Source organism: Bison bison, unplaced genomic scaffold, assembly GCF_000754665.1.
Source record: "Bison bison bison isolate TAMUID 2011002044 unplaced genomic scaffold, Bison_UMD1.0 scf7180017864063, whole genome shotgun sequence".
Lineage (NCBI taxonomy): Eukaryota > Metazoa > Chordata > Mammalia > Artiodactyla > Bovidae > Bison > Bison bison.
In genome coordinates, this window is record NW_011494635.1 from 13,865,553 (window position 1) to 13,875,372 (window position 9,820).

The window sequence follows — 9,820 nt, forward strand, 5'->3', positions numbered from 1 at the left end:
ATCCAACCAGTCCATTCTAAAGGAGATCAGTCCTGGGTGTTCTTTGGAAGGACTGATGCTAAAGCTGCAACTCCAATACTTTGGCCACCTCATGCAAAGAGTTGACTCATTGGAAAAGACTCTGATGCTGGGAGGGATTGGGGGCAGGAGGCGAAGGGGATGACAGAGGATGAGATGGCTGGATGGCATCACTGACTCGATGGACGTGAGTTTGGGTGAACTCTGGGAGTTGGTGATGAACAGGGAGGCCTGGCGTGCTGCAATTCATGGGGTCGCAAAGAGTTGGACACGATTGAGCGACTGAACTGAACTGACTGATGTCCATTTCTCTTTCCAGCTAAAGGGGTAATATGTCTAAATGTAGGAACCACATTAAACATACAATTCCAGAAAGGGTAAAGTAAGATTATCCCAAAACTGTTCAAAATGTATCTCTTTCTATGAAAAATTGAATGGTGGCATCTAATACCAACATTCCAGGCAGTTAGCAAGTGCTGACTCCCTCAAGTGCATGAACCTTTCAAATGAAATCTCTAATGCCTTTCATTCACAGCTATCACTTTCTCTCCTTTCCTTCCCTGCCAATCTTCTCAATAGTACACTTAGTGTCCCTCCTCCTCTACTTCATACCCTTTGACATACACTCTCACTTTGTCTCCACAGGAACTCCTCTTGATAAACAGTCAAAAACAATCTTCAAAGAAGATTTCACAATCCTTATTTATACCACCAAATTGTGAATCTGACCACTGCCACAAGTCCCATCATTACTCAACGAGAATCAACAAGCTGGCATCAACATTACTGGGAGAAATATCAAGCAGCTCAGATATACAGGTGATACCGCCCTAATAGCAGAAAGCAAAGAGGAACTAAAGAGCCTCTTGATGAAGGTGAAAGAGGAGAATGAAAAGGCTGGCTTAAAATTCAACATTCAAAAAACTAAGATCATGGCGATGAATTCAACATTTAAAAAACTAAGATCATGGTGATACTTGCTCCATGGAAGAAAAGCTATGACAAACCCAGCCTAAGCATATTATAAAGCAAAGACATCAATTTGCCAACAAAGGTCCATATAGTTAAAGCTATGGTTTTTCCAGTAGTCATGTATGGATGTGAGAGTTGGACTTTAAAGAAGGCTAAGCACTGAAAAATTGATGCTTTCAAACTGTAGTGCTGGAAAAGACTCTTGACTATCCCCTGGTCACGAGTCCAGGAGCATGGAGACCAAACCAGTCAATCCTAAAGGAAATCAACCCTGAATATTTATTGGAAGGAACAATGCTTAAGCTCCAGTACTTTGGCCACCTGATGTGAAAAGCCAACTCACTGGAAAAGACCCTGATGCTGAGAAAGACTAAGGGCAAGAGGAGAAGAGGGTGCCAGAGGATGAGATGGCTGGATGGCATCACCACCTCAATGGACATGAATTTGAGCAAATCCAGGACACAGTAAAGGACAGGAAAGACTTGTGTGCTGTAGTCCATGGTGTCGTAAGAGTTGCACACAACTTAGTGACTGAACAATAGTAGATAAAAATCACCATCTATCCCAGGAATCAGCAAACTTTTTCTGTGAAGAGCCACACAGTAAACATTTGGCTTTGGAGGTCATACAGCCTCTGTCAAAGTTACTCAGCTCTGCTGTTTTAGCATAAAAGCTGCAACAGACAAAAGGTTAACTGTAGCTATAGTTCAATTTCATTTCAGAAAACTAAAATTTGAATTTTATATAATATCCATATGTCATAAAATATCATTCTTCTTTTGATTTGACTTTTCCCAACCATTTAAGGACGTTAAAACAACTCTTAGTTTGTGGGCTGTGCAAAAACTATCAGTTTGCAACCTCTGGTCTCCCCTTTACCAAAGCCAGAGATCCTAGGTGTCCCAACTCCTTCTTCTCCCTTAGTCAGTAGAGTCAGTCCTTACCTCTAGTAAAGTACTTGTCGCACACTATTCTAACTGTTTATGGCCTCCTTCAACTGACAGTAAGATCCTTGAAGGTAAGAAACATGTCTGTTCTAAGACGATCCTTGAAGGTAAGAAACATGTCTGTTCTTTTTAGTTTGGCTCATTCTTGAACTTAACAGTAACATTTAAAGGAAAAAGAAAAACACAGCCAATTTTAAAATGCATTATCTAAAGGCTCAGGCAAACGTGGAACATGTTTATTAAGTACAAATAGTAATGATCTTTATTCAATGTTTCAGTAACTGCTCCATTTGTTTTCTGGGTGCTTTTTGTGCTTTCCAAGGCCTTGAAATGCTATATGGGTCTTGAAACAATGAATTTGAGATGCCAATACAGTGGCTAGCTACCACTACAGTTGGGTCTATGAGCAGCCTTTATGCCTTCTACACATCTCTCCTTTCTAAGTGGCACGTTCAACCGTAATCACATCTTCAAAGTCATTCAATTAAAGAAAGAAAAACAAGGCATAGTAAAAAAAAAAAAGACATAACCAGACACATCTAAAAAAACAGCAGCTCAACAAAGATTGTAATAATAACCATTTGTTAATGCTTAGTATGTGTTAGGCACTGTATCAAGGCATATGATGCACAGTGTTTAACATATCTTCAAAGCACAGAAAATAGATGCTTCATTTTGCAGATGAAGAAACTGTGGCACAGAACAGTTAAATAACTTGTCCATAGTCAAACAACTAGTAGGTGACAAGACTAAGACTCAAACTGAGGTATGCTGCTTTAGTCGCTAAGTCATGTCTGACACTGTCACGCTATGGACTATAGCCCAACAGGCGCCTCTGTCCATGGAATTTTTCAGGCAGAATACTGGAGTGGGTTGCGGTTTCCTTCTCCAACCCAGGCACACATGATTCCAAAATCTATGCTCTCACCACTGGTTGAATAGGGCCTATAACCAAGGTACATCAATATCCACTGGAGGAAAAGCTTCCTTCAGAAGGAAAGTTTCAAAGCTCTATTTGAAATGTATCATACTTGTCATATAATTACAAAACTCCTAAGTATGGTGCAATGTACACAGACAGTGAGGCTTTCTAATCACTGTCTGACTAAGTAAATAAACTGGAAGAGTCAATTCCTTGTATACAGCAGAACCTCTTACTCTAAAGATGGGAAACAAAATCTTATGGCAAATTAGAACACTCCCATGGTTCCATTTCCTACTGTTAATAGAGCCACTGTCAGGAAGTCCCATGCTTACTATAGCAACCACTGGTCTTGCTATTCACCAAGTTTCTGCCTTTTTGCTTCCTCAGGAAACAGACAAGAAAACCACGCTCCTGATGTTTTTTAAAAGAGGAAGCTGCCATTTAAAACTGAAAATTAATAAATGAATATGTAAAAGTAATTTTATATTTTGGATGACACCCAATATTTCCATATATTAAACTCAATCTTTAAAGCACACAATCTTATCTTTTTTTATCTTCAAACAAACCTCTTTCAAGTGCACATAATTGTGGTAGAATTCAGTTCCTTGCAGCTGTAGGACAATGGGCCCTATTTCTTTGTTACTTCTTATTCAACTGTGGCAGAAGGGGGCATGAGAGAATGGTTACATCCTAGGTCTTAGGGGAGAGTCACTGGGATAGGCGCTAAGTGAGAGTCCTTGGCTTTGTACAGGGAAGAATTTAACAGTAAGTCAGAAGCAGACTGAAAACAGATTTATTCAGGGAGAATCACACCCCACAGATAGAATATGGGCTTGTTATCAGAAGGCTACAAGGTCCTAGGAGATACACATTCCATAGACAGAAAGTGAAGGTGAGATAAGAGTGGTTAGTTTTTATGGGCTAGGTAACACCAACTATTGGCGGGGGAGGAGTAGGGATTTCCAGGAATTGGGCCACTGCCCACTTTTTGGCCTTTTATGGCCAGCCTTCGATCTGTCCTGGTACTGGTTGGGTGTGTTATTTAGCATAATACATTATAATGAGCATATAATGAGGTTCAAGGTCTACTGTAAGTCATCTTACACCATCTTGGGCTTAGTTGGTTCTAACTAGTTTTTGTCATATCCTCAATGGCTGTGTCATTCTTTAACAGTTGGGCCCTGCCCGCTTCCCTCCTATCTCACAAGGGCCATTCTCAGCTGCTAGAGGTCATCTGCAATTCTTGTCATATGGACTCTTTCATCTTCAAAGTCAGCAATGGAAAAATCTCCCTCTAATTCAATTCTCATGTTTTAACTTACCCGACTCTTTCTTGCTCTGACTCTGGACCCAAATTTTAAGACAGGCCTTTCTGCATAATCTCCCTTTTTACTGACTCAAAGTCGCTTTATTAGTAACTTGATCACATCTTTAATATCTCTTTTGTAACATAGTGTAACATTAAGCACTGAAATAAAATTTCAGCAAATTCACAGGTACAGTACACATTCAAGAGAAGAAATTCTACACAAGTGTAGGTCATCAGGGGTCTTTTTAGGGTTCTGTCAACCAAAGATAGATGAAGACTTCTTAGATTGGACACAAAAAGCATGAATCATTAAAAAAAAAAGTAATTAATCTGTGGCTTCCCTGGTGGTTCAGTGGTTAAGAATTCACCTTGCAATACAAGGACACTGGTTCAATCCCCAATCTGGGAAGATCCTACACGCTTCGCGGCAATTGAGCCCATGTGCCACAACTAATGAGCTTGTACTCTGGAGGCCACAAGCAGCAACTACTGAAGCCATGCACCACAACTACTAAAGCCCGCATGCCTAGAGCCTAAGCCCTGCAACAATGGAAGTCATCACAATGAGAAGCCCTTGCACGGCAACTAGAGTCACCCTAGCTCGCAGCAACTAGAGAAAGCCCACGGGTAGCAACAAAGACCCAGCACAGCCAAAATAAATAAATAGATATTTTTTCAAGTGATAATTTGAACTTCATCAAAATTACAACTTTCTGCTCTTTGAGAAACACCATTCAGTTCAGTTCAGTCACTCAGCTGTGTCCAGCTCTTTGTGATCCCATGAACCGCAGCATGCCAGGCCTCCCTGTCCATGACCAACTCCAGAGTCCACCCAAATCCACGTCCATTGAGTCAGTGATGCCATCCAACCATCTCATCCTCTGTCATCCCCTTTTCCTCCTGCCCTCAATCTTTCCTAGTATCAGGGTTTTTCAAATGAGTCAGCTCTTCACATCAGGTGGTCAAAGTATTGGAGTTTCAGCTTCAGCATCAGACCTTCCAATGAACACCCAGGACTGACCTCCTTTAGGATGGACTGGTTGGATCTCCTTGCAGTCCAAGGGACTCGCAAGAGTGTTCTCCAACACCACAGTTCAAAAGCATCAATTCTTCGGCGTTCAGCTTTCTTTATAGTCCACCTCTCAAATCCATACATAACTACTGGAAAAATCATAGCCTTGACTAGACGGACCTTTGCTGGCAAAGTAATGTCTCTGCTTTTTAATATGCTGTCTAGGTTGGTCATAACTCTCCTTCCAAGGAGTAAGCGTCTTTTAATTTCATGGCTGCAGTCACCATCTGCAGTGATTCTGGAGCCCAAAAAAATAAAGTCTGACACTGTTTCCCCATCTATTTGCCATGAAGTCATGGGACCATATGCCGTGATCTTCATTTTCTGAATATTGAGCTTTAAGCCAACTTTTTCACTCTCCTCTTTCACTTTTAAGAGGCTTTTTAGTTCCTCTTCACTTTCTGCCATAAGGGTGGTATCATCTGCATATCTGATATTTCTCCCGGCAATCTTGATTCCAGCTTGTGCTTCTTCCAGCCCAGCGTTTCTCATGATGTACTCTGCATATAAGTTAAATAAGCAGGGTGACAATATACAGCCTTGACGTACTCCTTTTCCTATTTGGAACCAGTCTGTTGTTCCATGTGCAGTTCTAACTGTTGCTTCCTGACCTGCAGATTTCTCAGGAGGCAGGTCAGGTGATCTGGTATTCTATTCTCATGTCTTTCAGAATTTTCCACAGTTTATTGTGATCCACACAGTCAAAGGCTTTGGCATAGTCAATAAAGCAGAAGTAGATGTTTTTCTGGAACTCTCTTGCCTTTTCCATAACCCGGCGGATGTTGGCAATTTGATCTCTGGTTCCTCCGCCTTTTCTAAAACCAGCTTGAACATCTGGAAGTTCACAGTTCACGTACTGCTGAAACATGGCTTGGAGAATTTTGAGCATTACTTTACTAGCATGTGAGATGAGTGCAACTGTGTGGTAGTTTGAGCATTCTTTAGCATTGCCTTTCTTTGGGATTGGAATGAAAACTGACCTTTTCCAGTCCTGTGGCCATTGCTGAGTTTTCCAAATTTGCTGGCATATTGAGTGCAGCACTTTCACAGCATCATCTTTCAGGATTTGAAATAGCTCAACTGGAATTCCATCACCTCCACTAGCTTTGTTTGTAGTCATGCTTCCTAAGGCCCACTTGACTTCACATTCCAGGATGTCTGGCTCTAGGTGAGTGATCACACCATCGTGATTATCTTGGTCGTGAAGATCTTTTTTGTACAGTTCTTCTGTGCATTCTTGCCACCTCTTCTTAATTTCTTCTGCTTCTGTCAGGTCCCTACAATTTCTGTCCTTTACTGAGTCCAACTGTACAATAAATGTTCCTTTGGTATCTTTAATTTTCTTGAAGACATCTCTAGTCTTTCCCATTCTATTGTTTTCCTCTATTTCTTTGCAGTGATCACTGAGGAAGCTTTCTTATCTCTCCTTGCTATTCTTTGGAACTCTGCATTCAAATGGGTATATCTTTCCTTTTCTGCTTTGCTTTTTGCTTCTTTTCACAGCTATTTGTAAGGCCTCCTCACACAGCCACTTTGCCTTTTTGCATTTTTTTTTTCCCTTGGGGATGGTCGTGCTCCCTGTCTCCTATACAATGTCACGAACCTCAGTCCATAGTTCATCAGGCACTTTGTCTATCAGATCTAGTCCCTTAAATCTATTTCTCACTTCCACTGTATAATCATAAGGGATTTGATTTAGGTCATACCTGAATGGTCTGGTGGTTTTCCCTACTTTCTTCAATTTAAGTCTGAATTTGGCAATAAGGAGTTCATGATCTGAACCACAGTCAGCTCCCGGTCTTGTTTTTGCTGACTATACAGAGCTTCTCCATCTTTGGCGCAAAGAATATAATCAATTTGATTTCAGTGTTGACCATCTGGTGATGTCCATGTGTAGAGTCTTCTCTTGTGTTATTGGAAGAGGGTGTTTGCTATGACCAGTGTGTTCTCTTGGCAAAACTCTATTAGCCTTTGCCCTTTACTCCAAGGCCAAATTTGCCTGTTACTCCAGGTGTTTCTTCACTTCCTACTTTTGGATTCCAGTCCTCTATAAGGAAAAGGACATCTTTTTTGGATGTTAATTCTAGAAGGTCTTGTAGGTCTTCAGAGAACAGTTCAACTTCAGCTTCTTCAGCATTACTGGTCAGGGCATAGACTTGGATTACCGTGATAGTGAATGGTTTTCCTTGGAAACGAACAGAGGTCATTCTGTCGTTTTTGAGACTGCATCCAAGTAACTGCATTTCGGACTCTTTTGTTGACTGTGATGGCTATTCGATTTCTTCTAAGGGATTCTTGCCCACAGTAGTAGATATAATGGTTATCTGTGTTAAATTCACCCATTCCAGTCCATTTTAGTTCGCTGATTCCTAAAATGTTGACGTTCACTCTTGCCATCTCCTGTTTGATCAATTGCAATTTGCCTTGATTCATGGACCTAACATTCCAGGTTCCTATGCAATATTGCTCTTTACAGCATCAGATCTTGCTTCCATCACCAGTCACATTCACAACTGGGTGTTGTTTTTGCTATGGCTCTGTCTCTTCATTATTTCTGGAGTTATTTCTCCACTGATCTCCAGTAGCACCTACTGACCTGGGGAGTTCATCTTTCAGTGTCCTATCTTTTTGTCTTTTCATATTGTTCATGGGGTTCTCAAGGCAGGAATACTGAAGTGGTTTGCCATGCCTTTCTCCAGTGGACCACATTTTGTCAGAACTCTCCACCATGACCCGTTCGTCTTGGGTGGCCCTACACGGCATGGCTCATAGTTTCACTGAGTTAGACAAGGCTATGGTCCAGGCGATACCTTAATATTAACTGATGTTAAATATGCTTTCACTTGTAAACCTTGTTAATACTTTCTGAGGGACAGAAGGGGATATAAGGAAAGTTTCAGTTGCCACAATTTGTCCTTAACTTTAACTTGTTAGACAAATATTTCTGGAGTTCCTACTGTGTGTCAGATACAGGTATAAATATTCTTTTACTATAGGGCCTTAATCATGGATGTTTCACCAGCACCTATCACAAGCAACTTCTGTTTTAATAGTGTGGTAAATGAGACTCAAGTGATGAACAAATAAACAAGTAGTAGACGGACAAGGTAATTTCAGAGCACGATAATCACTACGGAGAAAACAGAAAAGAATTATTACCACATACTATGCAGTTGTTTACAAATGCGGAGATTTCTTATCAGCAGAGTCAAGTGACACCATCAGCATGGCTTGGTGGTAAAGAAGGTATCTCTGTAGGCAGATTTGTTGGGCTCACAACCCTGCCTCCCTCACTCCCTATGTGGCTCTGAACAAATTATTTAACCTTCCCCGGCTCCTCTTTCCCATGCTCTTAACAGTATCTATCCTGCATGAGGTGAATCAAAGATTACAGAGTTGACATGTGAAGTGTTTGGTGCTATGCCTGGCAACCCAGGAAGCGGTTGGTAACTGTTAGTAAACATTATCGTTGGTCATGTTAAGAAAACTTAGAGACCAGAAAAACAAGCAGCAATTCAAAAATTATAAGAAAACTTTTGTTTACTGGCTTGCTGGTTTTTAAACATTGAAAAATGTAGTAGTATTTGCTTCCTGTAAAAGTCTCAAGCAATATTCAAGTTGTATTAAGTGAAAAGTGAAAGCCTGCCATGTTTTCATTTGCCTTCCAATACTGGTTCAGTATTGGATCAATAGTTCACACAGTTACTGACATTTGTATTTATTTGGTAAACCACCTTTGCCCATTTTTCTAATAGAGTATTGGTCTGTTTCTTTTCTGTAGCTGCTCTTTCATACTAGGATGATATTATTAACCCTTTCCTGACACACTGTTGCAAAAATTTGCAGTTCATCATCTAGTTTTGCTTATATTATCTTTTCAAGCAGTCACATTTTATGCAACCTTTTCCTTCTTGATTTTGGCCATGTGTAATGCTTTACCTTAAATAAAGATGAGTGAACTATCTGATAAGATCTGCAAGTTAATAAACATTTTTACATTTTTTAATGTTTAAAAAAATAGAGTACTATTTCATGATATGAAAACTATATGAAATTCAAACTCCAGTGTCCACAAATAATATCAAATGCAGTTGTACTCATTCATTTACATGTTGGCTATGTATGGCTAGCTTCATCATTACAACAGCAGAATCAAGTAGTTCCTTGTATATGTGGTGCTAAGAGCTTCACACTGCTGTTCAGTGTACCACAAATCACAGTGACCAAGTTACAAGTCAACAGCATTTTGAGTGTCACACACACACCCATATTGGCATACTGTGATAGTTTTTTTTTTTTTCTTTTTTTAATTACCAGTACATAGCTGTCAAGTTAAAACGAGAAAAGAGAAAAGTTGACTCTTTTCAACGTGCAGTGGACAGTGTGGATTATTTTGCTATCAAGTCAGATAAGAAAACATTGTTTATTATGCAATGACACTACAGCTTGTGGTAGAAGAAGTCAATATATATAAACATTACCAGACTAAGTAGTCATCTCAATATTCCCAATTAACAGGAAAGCAACGGTCAAAAAAAGTAGAAAATCTGAAGTAGAATATCTCATCACAGCAG